Raw genomic sequence first — 12,853 nt, forward strand, 5'->3', positions numbered from 1 at the left:
GCTTGAAAAGGAGTAAGTAAAGGAAGTGGAAAGGGACAAAGACTTGGCAAAATGAATATGGAAAAACAAGTTAACTCAACAAATGAAACACAATTTAAGCTCAAGTTAACTCAATTTAACCATTTAGACAAGTTAAACACCAGTTCACCAAGTCACAAGCAAGAAAAATCACAATTCTCATCCAAAAAGATAAGAAAAGAAATACAAGATAGTATAACTTCTCTCCATAAAAGGTCTAGGATGAGAAAATTGCTTGAAACAAGTCTCTACACATCACAACACACCAAACTCAAACACAAACACCATCATTTCAGTTCAATTTTGAAATCCCCAAATCCATGAACCCTAATTTGGCAAAGTTCAAATTAATCTCGATTCCACCATGAAATCAACAACCCAACTTGATATACATACTTTCCCTAGCCTATTTCATCATAATCAAGCAAGGAAAGGACCAAAAATTCGAATTTCAATTTCTAGGGTTCATGGACCTACGAAATTGAATTTAGAAAGTTCATACCTTGCTCTGGATGAATGTAAATGGCGAGTAGATTATGGGAATGGGGCTACTGGGGCGAAAGGGAGGGTTTAGAAACAAGAATCAATTGATTTGGTGAAGATTTGAGAAAGTTATGGAGGTTTTGGTGATGAGAGAGTTTGAGAGTGTTTGAGAGTTTGTGAGATGAGAGGAGAGTGGAGAGGGTGAGATCGAGGGTTTTGGGTAGGTGAGAGGGTCGACCGGTTCGATTTAAATGAGTAAAACCGGTTTAATCGAATCGAACCGGGGTTAGAATTAGAAATCACTTACCTGAACCGGACCTGGAGCGACTTGGAGTGGTCGCTGTGAGGGGTCGCTCCAGGCCATTTTTTCTTCTCTCCGTCGCGTGTGAGCCGAGCGACTTGGAGTGGTCGCTCCAGGTTTCCTCATGAGGGTCGCTCCCATCTGGAGCGACCTAGGCTCGTCGCTCTGATCATGTCGCTCCCAGCTGGAGCGACTGCTCGACCTCGCTCCGGTGTGGTCGCTCCGACGATGCCCATTTTTGCTCACACCAAGTCGACCCAAAACCTGCATAGAACTTCACTTCCCATTTTTTTTTTTGTTTTATGCAATAAGATGAAAGAAAAAGAAAATGAAAGTACTAATGCAATATGTACAAAGGATATACATGGGATCGCACTACAAGAAATATCGGTATTAGTAGCACATGAAAAACGCTATCGTAGAGTTTTGGTAGCGTTTTTGTAAACGCTCTGACAGCCGCAGCTATGGTAGACCCCCCTCCTATCATAGCGTATTTCGTATGCTAATAAAATATAGATATATTGTAGCGTTTATAGTATATTATATTAAACTATTTTAATAGCGCTTTATTTTCGCTACTACATTAATTTCTATGGCATTTTTATTTTGTCATAACTGTAATTTATAATGACATATTTTCAGTGCTATGAAAATTAAAATTAAAAAAATATATAAATATATATAAAATAAATTGATTATTATTATTACTAATTTTGAGATTTAATTTTGTTTAATATTAAAATTGGTTTACAACTGATAATACTGTATATAGATTAAACCGGTTTATAAATGATTTCGATTTACAATTGATTTTGGTTTAAAAATTAAACCAGATTACAAATTTTTTGGTTTACAAATTAACCCAAACCGGGTTTAAAAACTAAATCTAAAAAAAAATTAAACCAAAAAGCTAACTCAAACACATTAAACCAAACTTAATTAACCAAAACCTAATTTACCAAAAATGTAAAACCTAAATCTAAACCGTGCCTTCCTTCTTCTTTTTGTGGTTGTTGTACTTTGTCGTCACCGCCATCTCCATCGCTACAGAGCTCCGACATTGCCGTACCTTCTCCTCCATCAAGTTCCATATAGCAAACCATCACACTCAGCCATCAATGTTGACCTTGAAACCATCACCATCAAGCTTTCGTCAGCCTCCTCCACCTTCTCTAACTAAGAACACAAAAACAAATACACAGAGAAAATTGATTACATGAGAACAAAAAAACAAAATTAAAACACAGAGAAAGAGAGGGAGAGACCACGAAGAAATCCAGATTCGTAAGGAAAAGACCTTGATAGATTCGTTGACTGGCTTCAGATCTCAAATCTTCTCACTTTCCTTCTCTCTTTTCGATTCAAAAAGGACGCTCTTTGTTTCTTGACGGAGTGGTGGTGGTGACGAGCGCCTCGGTGGTGGTGGTTAGTGGCGAGCACGTCGGTGACTGTAGTGGTGATGAATAGTGCGACAAATCGAAGGGAGTAGTGGTGGTGGTGACGATCTCGTCGGCCCCGAGAAGTGGAGAAGAGACAGAGAGATTAGACTGAAATAGAAAAAAGAAAAGAAAATGAAAAAAAGGAAGTAGAAGAAAAACACAGTCCATTGGATTAATGCTGATCTGACGGTTTAGGATCAAAACACGCTGATCCACGCCATAGACAAAATCAACCAATCAGAGAAAAGGACGAGGATAGGAAGAAGAGTCATTTTGGGCCTTTGATTTAAATCAATCAATGGCTCCAAAAAAAAACAGTACAAATTATCTTTCTATTTACTTATAGCTATTATAAAAATTATCTAAACTTTAAATAATCTGATATAACAATTTAAAATTAAAAATCTGAAATTTTATTTGAATATTTTGGTTGTGTGATTGATTAAAATATCAAAATAATAAAATTAAAATGAGAATATTTCTTTTATTTTGAATATTGTTGTGTTATTATTTGGTGGTTTAATTTATTTTGTAAATGTATAATTTGAAATTTTATATATAGTTTGGAGTACTATATTTATCTTATATGGATTATGATTTGTATAAAATTTAAGATTTGATGTTTTATGATATATGCTATATGTCAATATGAGGTATGGGGTTTAGGGCTTAGGGTATGGGGTTAGGGCTTAGGGTTTAGGGTTTAGGGTTTAGAGTGTAGATTTTAGATTTTGTTTTTGATGTTTAGAATTTAAATTAAATATTAGATTTTTTAAAATGATTAAACTTTGATTTTAAGTTTTAGATTAAAACTATGTTATGAAAATATATATTAAAGTTTTAAAATTCATGTTTAGGGGTTTAAACCCTATAGTTTATAACCCTATAGTTATAACTGAATAAAGTAATACAAATGATGTTACTATATTCATTGATTGAAATAATTGATTTTACTTATTTATATTATTTATTAATAACAATTTTTAAAAAACAGTTTTGTATTATATCATTAACAATAAATAACATAAAATATAGTTTCATTAACCATTTAAATCAGTAGATTTACATAACCGATGTTAAATATTAATGAGTAGATTAATTATTATCAGTAAATAAATAACTTAAAATCTGAAAAGATTTTATTCAGAAATTTTATTTAGTATTTATGATATTATTTATGTTTGAGTTTAGGGTTTAGAGTATTAGATTTAGGGTATTAGATGGATTTGGATTGCATTAATATTTTATATTGAACTGTATTTTAAATGTAAAGTTTAAAGTTTCAAATTTATATTTTATGATTATATTTAGGGTTTAGGGGTTAAAAATAAATCCAACTAGTCACTTTGTTAAAATTATATATCCCTAAATTTATAAATAGAATTTATACTTTATTTTTTAAACACAAGTAAATCATAAAATAACATATGCTTTTCCATTAAAGATTCAAAACATACAAAATCAATAAATGAAACACATGAACTCCATAATGGAACATATAACCATCAAATCTAGTCATAAACAAAACCAAAAAAAAAGTTAAACTAACTCAATGCTAGTAAATAAAGCTTCTCGTTCCTCTGCTTCTCTTTCTCAAGTGACTACACCAAACTCTCAATTGAAGCAGGCAAAGACAATCTCTCAGCCTACACCAAACAAACCATTCAACACACTTGTGATAAAATGTATAAAATCAACCAAAAAGACTCAAAGGAGAAAGCTTTACCCTTTTAGCGTTCAATCTATAATCAATGTGAATCTTCTCACTGTTACAATTATACATCTAATCATCAGCTTCATCGATTCTCTCCACACCACTCCTCTTCCTCCTCCTCTCCATCGCCGGAAACACACTGTATTCTTCTTCCTAGGTGGGCTCTCTCGACGACAGAATACAGTATAATAAGTAGTATTAAGTTACAGAGAGCGAGACAGCTCTACTTCAATCTTCTGGGTAAAACATGTTTCTTTGTCTTAGCCTTTTAATGATGAAACACGGATCTCCTCCTGCACCATTTCCCATAAACTAAAAAGGAAATCACAGATAAGCAAACTTCATGTATGATATGCCATAGAACTAGAACAGAACGTGATTAACTGGATATCAGTCAATGCAGTGTTCACATGAACTACTAACCGAAGGCTTATACAATTTCCCTTGATGCTTTATGTTTCTCTCATCACTGACCAATACTACTCATTGGTTCCACTTTCATTAACCAAAAATTCAATGGAACTCAAACTAAACTCGCTAATTCTACCAGCCTACAACTTCGATTTCAAACAACAACAACAAAAAATCAGAATATGAAAAACAAGAGATTAGGATTAAGAGATAGATTTACATTTTAACACGAGAGGAAATGTATGTCCTCATGTCTGAGCTTAGGCGTAAACCTCTTCTCTAACCCTCTTCATATCTCTTTCACAATATCAACAAACACAAGTAAGAACCTGAAATCAAAACCAATCAAAGTTGGAGAGAAAGAGAGAGAGAGAGAGAGAGATTACGACATGACTGTGGTGATGGGATAGGAATGAAGAGAGACTCGTGAAAGGGTTGAGTGAAAGGAACATGAGCAGCACTCTTAGGATTTGGTCTGTAAAGGGTTGAGTGAAAGGAACTACTTTGAGAAGGTATGGAGGGTCTTCGACGTGTACAAACCACCCTGATTCAGAATCGTTCGGACAGCAGCTTTCACACTAGAACCAGCTCCATCTTCAATCTTTCAAGCTTCAACACCTGATGAAAAAACGAAAGCACACACAAGCATTAATCATTGAAGAAAGGATAAAGGAGGAGTCTTTTTGGCTGAGAATCATATTTGACAGATCGGAAATTTGAAACCCAACAAGGAAGCAGTTATGTCTCATGCATAGAGACGTACACAGAGAGGAGATGTAGACGGCGGGGCTACAAACATATAGACAGAGAGAAAGAGGTCGAACCATGGTGTGGTGGTGGCAGTGGCGGGATGGCGAGAGGAGGACTCGTCAAAAGACAGAGAGAAGAGATGTGAGATTGCATTGAACTTTCATTGAGTTCGTCGCATCGAACCCGTCTGATTTCTCGTGATGAAATGTGGCAGAGGAGAGATGTGAGATTGAAGAAGCCAGAATTGGTGGGTATGAAATTGGCGTTTCACCCACTGGAGCTGGGATCGATTAGGGTTCCAAATCATGGTGTGATGGTGCCAAGAACAAGGGAGATGATGTTTGATAAAAAAAAAAGTAATAAGAAAAAAAAAGGGAGATGTCGAGAGTTTCAGTGGCGGAAAAATAAAATTTTGGCTAAGTGTTTGGCTCTGAAATATTTTTTTAGCTATAATAGTAATTTTTACCTTCCCGCTTATTGAATTTTTTTTCTAGCGTGATTTTAATGCTACGATAGAGTTGTACTCTGATTTTGATATTTTTAGTAGCAGTTCGTGAATTCGTGCTACAACGAACTGCTACCGATACCCATATTTCTTGTAGTGACTTCCTCCCAAGTGAGCTTGTTTTGAGTCGCTAGCTTGACTTTACCTCCTTTGGATTAGGCTGGGGGAGGATCAGAAAGTGGAGTTGAAACTCCATCTTCCTCTGGTGCATCCTCCATGTAGAGCTTAACCCTCTGCCCATTCACTGTGAAGTAACTTCCATCAGCACTCCATAGAACTATTGCTCCATAAGGTCTGATTTCTTTGACCTTGAATGGACCGGACCATCTTGACTTGAGCTTTCCTGGGAACAACTTCAGCCTAGAGTTGTAGAGAAGGACTTGGTCTCCCTCTCGGAACTCTCTTTTCAGAATGTTCTTGTTATGGAAGGCTTTGGTCTTTTCTTTGTAGATCCTTGAATTTTCAAAAGCATCCATCTTTATCTCATCAAGCTCATGTAGCTGGAAAAGTCTTTTCTCCTTAGCACTCTTGATGTCGAAGTTCAGCAACTTCACTGCCCATAATACCTTGTACTCAAGCTCTACAGGCAGATGACAGGCTTTCCCATAGACAAGGTTGAAAGGTGTGGTGCCCAAAGGTGTCTTGTAAGCTGTCCTATAGGCCCAAAGTGCATCATCAAGCTTATTAGACCAATCTTTCCTCGTGATCCCCACAATCTTCTCCAGAATGGATTTGATCTCTCTGTTAGAGACCTCAACTTGACCACTTGTCTGAGGATGGTAAGGAGTTGCTACCTTATGCTTCACACCATTCTTCCTTAGAAGTCCTTCGAGCAGCTTGTTAATGAAGTGAGAACCCCCATCACTGATCACAACTCTTGGAACTCCAAACCTTGGGAAGATAATACTCTTGAACATGTTGGTCACCACTCTAGCATCATTGGTGGGACTAGCAATAGCTTCCACCCACTTTGAGACATAGTCAACAGCCACAAGAATGTACTTGTTCCCATATGATGAAGGAAATCGTCCCATAAAGTCAATACCCCACACATCAAAGACCTCAACTTCTAGGATAGGATTTTGAGGCATCTCATTCCTCTTGGTGATGTTTCCTCTTCTTTGGCATGAATCACACTTGGAGACAAAGTCTTGTGTGTCTTTGAACATGTGTGGCCACCATAATCCAGCTTGTAACACTTTTGCTACAGTCTTAAAAGTAGCAAAGTGGCCTCCATAGGATGATACATGACATTGTGTGAGGATCCCATCTATCTCTTCATTAGCAACCACTCTCCTATACAGCTGATCCTTGCAGATAGTGTAGAGATAAGGCTCATCCCAGTAGTACCTCTTCACATCTTTGTAGAACTTCTTCTTGGCATAGCCCACAAGATTCAAAGGTTCTTTTCCTGTGGCTAGGTAGTTCACCAAATCAGCATACCAAGGTTCCTTCTCTTCAGTTGCCTTCACTTCCTCAAGCTTTCTACCAGTGTCACAAACTGCCATCACTGCTCCAATAGCCATGATTTGCTCCTCTGGAAGTCCCTCATCAATAGGTACTCCACACTCCACCTTTCAGCATGGACAAGTGATCAGCTACACCATTCTCAACTCCTGGCTTATCTCTGATCTCCAAATCAAACTCCTGAAGCAATAGGATCCACCTCAAAAGTCTTGGTTTTGCATCTTTTTGGCTAGAAGATGTCTCAAAGCAGCATGATCAGTGTAGGCGATAACCTTAGATCCCACCAAGTAGCTTCTGAACTTCTCAAAGGCAAAGACAATGGCTAGCATTTCCTTCTATGTGGTGGCATACCTCATTTGAGCTTCATTCATGGTCTGGCTTGCATAGTAGATCACATGAGTTTTCCCATTCTTCTTCTGCCCTAGTACATCTCCCACAGCATAATCACTGGCATCACACATGATCTCAAAGGGGAGATCCCAATCAGGTGGTTGGACTATGGGGGCACTGATGAGTTCATTTTTCAGCTTTTTGAAGGCCTCAAGACACTCTACTTTAAAGCTGAAAGTGGCTTCCTTACAAAGCAACCTTGTCAATGGTCTAGTGATCATGGAGAAGTCTTTGATGAACCTCCTGTAGAAACCAGCATGTCCAAGAAAACTTCTGATATCTTTCACTGTCTTAGGTGGAGGCAAGCTAACCATAACCTCAATCTTAGCCTTGTCCACTTCAATCCCCTTCTCTGAAATCTTGTGCCCAAGCACAATCCCTTCCTTGACCATGAAGTGGCACTTCTCCCAGTTCAGTACAAGGTTGGTGTCTTCACATCTCTGTAGGACCCTGCACAAATTTGACAAACAAGCAGAGAACGAAGATCCATAGACAGAGAAATCATCCATAAACACCTCCACAACATCCTCAATTAGATCAGAGAAAATTGACATCATGCACCTTTGGAAGGTGGCTGGAGCATTATATAGTCCAAATGGCATTCTTCGATATGCGAAGGTACCATAAGGACATGTGAATGTCATTTTCTCTTGATCATTGGGATGTATGGGGATTTGAAGAAACCTGAATACCCATCAAGAAAACAATAGAACGGATGATTAGCAAGTCTCTCAAGCATCTGATCAATAAAGGGCAATGGAAAATGATCTTTTCGAGATGCAGAGTTCAACTTTCTGTAATCAATACACATTCTATGACCTGTGACAGTTCTTGTTGGTATCAATTCATCTTTGTCGTTTTTAATCACGTGGTTCCACCTTTCTTTGGGACAACATGCACAGGAGATACCCATTTTGAATCGGAAATAGGGTAGATAACCCCAGCATCCAAGAGCTTAAGAATCTCCTTCTTTACAACATCCTTCAGGTTATGATTTAACCTTCTTTGATGCTCGATAGAAGTCATTGATTCATCCTCTAGATGTATCCTATGCATGCACAAAGATGGTGAAATTCCTTTGATGTCATCAAGTGAGTAACCTATTGCTTTTCTAAACCTTTTAAGTGTTTTCAAAAGTTCAGACAATTCAGTTTCAGTAAGTTCACTACTCACAATGACATGATAGGTTTCATTGGGACCAAAAAATGCATACCTTACACCATGGGGAAGAGGTTTTAGTTCCACCTTAGGTGCCTTAAGCTCACTCCAGTCATCTTGCTGGATGTCTTCATGTTGAGTGACTGCAGCCTCTTGATGAACCTCCTGTGGCAACTCCTCAAACTGATCCTTGCCATTAAATCCCTTGTGTGAATCCAGCATCAGTCCATATGCAGTACTAGCCAGGTTCTCAACCACTTCATCATCTCTCTCAATGGTCAAGGCATGCTGTAAAGGATCCTCTATTGATAGCTCTTCAAGGAGCTCATCAGCAAGAGCATCCATCTCATCTATGTAGAAGATTTGTGCCTGCATGACTGGTCTCTTCATCACCTCCTTGATGTCAAAGTGGAGAATGTTCCTTCACCCAGATGGAGATCGATCTTGCCTTCTTTCACATTAACAATAGCTCCTGCTGTGGCTAAGAAAGGTCTACCAAGGATCAAGGGATCTTGAGCTTCTTCACCCATCTCAAGCACCACAAAGTCTGTAGGGATCTCACAATTTCCTACCATCACTGGAAGGTCCTCTAAGATACCAACAGGATACTTCACCGAACGATCAGCTAACACCAGAGAGAGTCTACACTTCTTGTACTGAGTGAAACCAATTCTTAGCAACCGACAAAGGCATCAAGTCACACTAGCTCCCAAATCACAGAGACATTTCTCCAAACATCATGGGTCCAAGAGCACAAGGAAGTGTAAAGCATCCTGGATCCTCTAGCTTCTTTGGAACATCAAGTCTCTGAATTATGGCATTGCACTCATGAGTGAGAATCATCATACCTTCCATCTCTTTCTTCTTTGATGCTACGACATCTTTCAGGAACTTGTTGTATTGAGGGACCAGCATGAAAGCATCAATGATTGGCATTGTGATCTGAACCTCACTCATTTGCTTCTCAAACAGAGCTTTGTACTTCTCCAGCAACTGCTTCTTGAACCTACCAGGGAATGGAAGTTTGGGTTCATAAGGAGGAGGGACAAAAGCATTCTCCTTTGCTGGAGGAACAACTTCACCATCTTTTACAGTCTTCTTCTCCTCTCCAACCTTTCCTTTACCCTTAGCTTCCACAATCTTCTCCAAGACCTCATCATTAGTCTTCTCATCAACAATAACCACTTCATCATCTATGTTGATGGCCACCCCCTCACCTAGTTTCTCAGCATCCTTGGTGAGAGTTCTAGGAGGTAACTCCTTACCACTCCTAAGTGTGATAGCTTTTGCATCCTTGGGATTCTGCTCAGGTTTTCCAGGTAGAGAGCCTTGTTGTCGATTTTGCTGAGTGTTCATGGAAGCAAACTGGTTCTCCAAAGCTCTGAACTTGTTGTTGAGATCATTATAGCTCCCATCAATCTTGTTGTGAAGGTTTTTCAGCTCATAACTAACATGCTTCTCACTTCTAGTCTGTGACTCCAAGATTTTTTTCAGAAGTGCATCAGTGCTGCTCTCTTGGGGTGTAGAGCTAGATGGAGCAGGCTGCTGTTGAGAAGAGTTATGACCTTGGCTGGAAAAACCAGGAGGAGGGTTTTGCTTTTGCTGATAACCACCTTGCTGGTTGTTCCTAGGCTGATATCCATTCTGCTGGTTGTTGGAATAAGGTCTCTGCTGATAGTTGTTGTACTGAAAGTTTGGCTCCTTCTTGTACCAAGTACCATTGTTGTTGATAAAACACAGCTCTTCCTGACCTTCCAGACCTTCAACCTCATTGACAGCAGCTGGTATCTCGTGCTGTGGATTACCAACAAAGTTCATCTGAGCTTGAGAAGCTTTATCAGCAATGAGGATGTCAATCTTATCCTGCAAAGCCTTTATCTCTTTTATCTTGTCTGCTTGTCTGCTGACCTATCAGCTCTGTCATGATCCCCACTGTAGACAGCATCATTCTTGACCATGTTTTCAACAAGTTTCCCTGCCTCTTCTTCTGTTCTGTCCAAGAAGTTCCCATTACTTGCAGTATCTAATCTTGCTCTGTACTCAGGTAAGACACCTCTGTAGAATGTGCTAGCAAGCTTCCCTTGTTGAAACCATGGTGTGGCATTGAGCTAGGTAGCCATTGAACCTTTCCCATGCTTCACTGAATCTTTCCAAGTTCTTCTGCTTGAATCCGGATATCTCATTCCTGTAGTCAGCTGTTTTGGAAGTAGAGAAGAATTTCTCTAGGAAAACTTTCTTGCAGTCATCCCAAGTGGTGATGGAGCTGCTTGGCAGAAACTTCTCCCACTGACGTGCCTTATCCCCCAAAGAGAAAGGGAAAAGCTTGAGCTTGAAAGCATCCTCTGATACACCATTGGTTTTGGAGAGACCACAGTATCTATCAAAACTGTCCAAGTGGTCGAATGGATTCTCTGCAGCCAGGCCATGAAACTTGTTGTTCTCAATCTGGTTCAGCAATCCTGACTTGATCTCAAAGTTGTTTGCTGCCACAGCTGGTGCTCTGATTCCTAACAGGTGGCCATGGTTAGTTGGGCGGTCATAGGCACCAATAGGTCGAGCTGGTGGGGCGTTGCCATCGCCATTCGCTTGTGGGTCAGCCATTTCAATGTTCGGATCCTGTATGTGAGCCTGTTGCTCCTCTTCTCTTTTTTTCTAGCACACTCCCTCTCTAAAGCTCGGATGTCTGCTGCTCTTGGAACTAGGTTTGTTGGACCCCTGCTCCTCAAGTTCATACACCTGTAGATCAAAAGGGAATTGAAGAAGGAGAATCAGTAATCAGTAAAATAAAAATGATTTAGTCTCAAGCAAGCTACTAAATCTCAATGTTCAAATCTACTCAGAATTTGGCAACGGCGCCAATTTGATGTTAGGAATTTTGAGGCTCCTAAGTCAAATGATAGTAAAATGGAAGTAATATGTCGAACCAGTTCTGAGGGATTTCAAGCACTAAGAATGCAAGCACTTACTTAATCTAAATGCAACAATGATTTAAAATGATTTCAGAAACAATGACTAACTATGATGACAAGATAGAACTAAGGCGCAGTAAATTAATGACTTTCTTAAATATGATAAAAGAGAACTCATAGGGCATGGGAATATGATTTCGGGTGATCAAGTATCAAACAAAGACGATAAATGATGAATCAAACAAATGACCTTAAGCCTAAACACGATCCTAAGCAAGCTCTATATCTAGATGAATGCTCATTTGCTAACACATCTCAAACATCAAATCTCTTTGGCTGAATGATATGAAAGCAATCAATAAGAACTGGTTTATTAGCTATCCTAACACTCTTAACAACAAATATCTTTGGCAAGATGCATTAAGAGCCTAGCAGAGTTGTCTCAGACATTTCAACAAACACCTTTCAGGTGGGAAATGTCTAGAGATCAACTTTCGAATGATCAGATCGAAAGAGGCTGTAAGAACACTCTACTAGCAAGGCTTGAGATTGATCTACACTAAAAACATCATTGATCTAACCTAATCACCCTAGTCTCCCTAACCCATGAATTCAAAGAGAGAACTACTCACTAATCTTCATGTTAAACCTTAAACCCATACTGGATTTCAGATTAAACATGTAGATGAACACATGAAATCAATAAGAAATCAATAACAAGAGAACAATGAATCCAAAAGATGAACTTTCCAAAAGTATTTTGTGGTTTTCTCTTCAACAAAAGATAATCTGCCCAAAAGTGGCTACAATCAGTCTTAAACTTAGGTTTTTCAGAGTGCCAAAACGACATAAGTAATTGCAAATAGGTCCTTGAATTAAAAAGAAATCGAAAATAAGAAACACGCAGCGACCTCCGCAGGTCGCTCCAGCACGTCGCTCTGGCCTTGGGAGCGACTCGGATGGTCGCTGCGAGGGGTCGCTCCGGAGCATTTTCTTCGTCTTCGGGCCGTGTAAAGCCGAGCGACTTGGAGTGGTCGCTCTAGCTTTGGTCGTCAAGGTCGCTCCGGCTGGAGCGAGGTCTCACAGTGACCTCTGCAGGTCGCTCCAGGCTCTTCTCGTCCAATCATCCTCCTTTTCACATCTTTTGAGCTCCTAATGCACCCAATGTCTCCAAAAGCTCCATAAGATGCTCCAATACCTGATAAGGACTCATGTATGCAAAATGCAACCTAAACATGGCTAGATTCTAACCCATGATGAAAATGCATGAAAAGGAATGGGTTTGAAACAATGCAATTATGCAAGACA

The 12,853-nt window shown here is 39.2% G+C and overlaps 2 long non-coding RNA genes and 1 other non-coding gene across 5 annotated transcripts; 1 reads left to right on the forward strand and 2 right to left on the reverse strand.

The window, feature by feature from the left end:
* Positions 1 to 1,562: 1,562 nt before the first annotated feature.
* On the reverse strand, positions 1,563 to 2,333 carry LOC130510832 (uncharacterized). 2 transcript variants are annotated; one of them, XR_008944617.1, is made up of 2 exons: positions 2,100 to 2,333; positions 1,563 to 1,978 (listed from the first exon to the last, which is right to left on the reverse strand). It is a non-coding gene; the product is annotated as an uncharacterized LOC130510832 (long non-coding RNA). The 2 variants fall into 2 exon arrangements; XR_008944618.1 differs by having other exon boundaries at positions 2,068 to 2,333.
* Positions 2,334 to 3,654: 1,321 nt separating this feature from the next.
* Positions 3,655 to 5,546, reverse strand: LOC108806522 (uncharacterized). 2 transcript variants are annotated; one of them, XR_001942553.2, is made up of 5 exons: positions 5,191 to 5,546; positions 4,753 to 4,984; positions 4,587 to 4,663; positions 3,968 to 4,267; positions 3,655 to 3,887 (listed from the first exon to the last, which is right to left on the reverse strand). It is a non-coding gene; the product is annotated as an uncharacterized LOC108806522 (long non-coding RNA). The 2 variants fall into 2 exon arrangements; XR_001942552.2 differs by having other exon boundaries at positions 4,587 to 4,984.
* Positions 5,547 to 10,723: 5,177 nt separating this feature from the next.
* Positions 10,724 to 10,830, forward strand: LOC130512114 (small nucleolar RNA R71). Its single transcript, XR_008945675.1, has one exon. It is a non-coding gene; the product is annotated as a small nucleolar RNA R71 (small nucleolar RNA).
* Positions 10,831 to 12,853: the final 2,023 nt, after the last annotated feature.

This window comes from Raphanus sativus, chromosome 4 (assembly GCF_000801105.2).
Source record: "Raphanus sativus cultivar WK10039 chromosome 4, ASM80110v3, whole genome shotgun sequence".
Taxonomy (NCBI): Eukaryota; Viridiplantae; Streptophyta; class Magnoliopsida; order Brassicales; family Brassicaceae; genus Raphanus; species Raphanus sativus.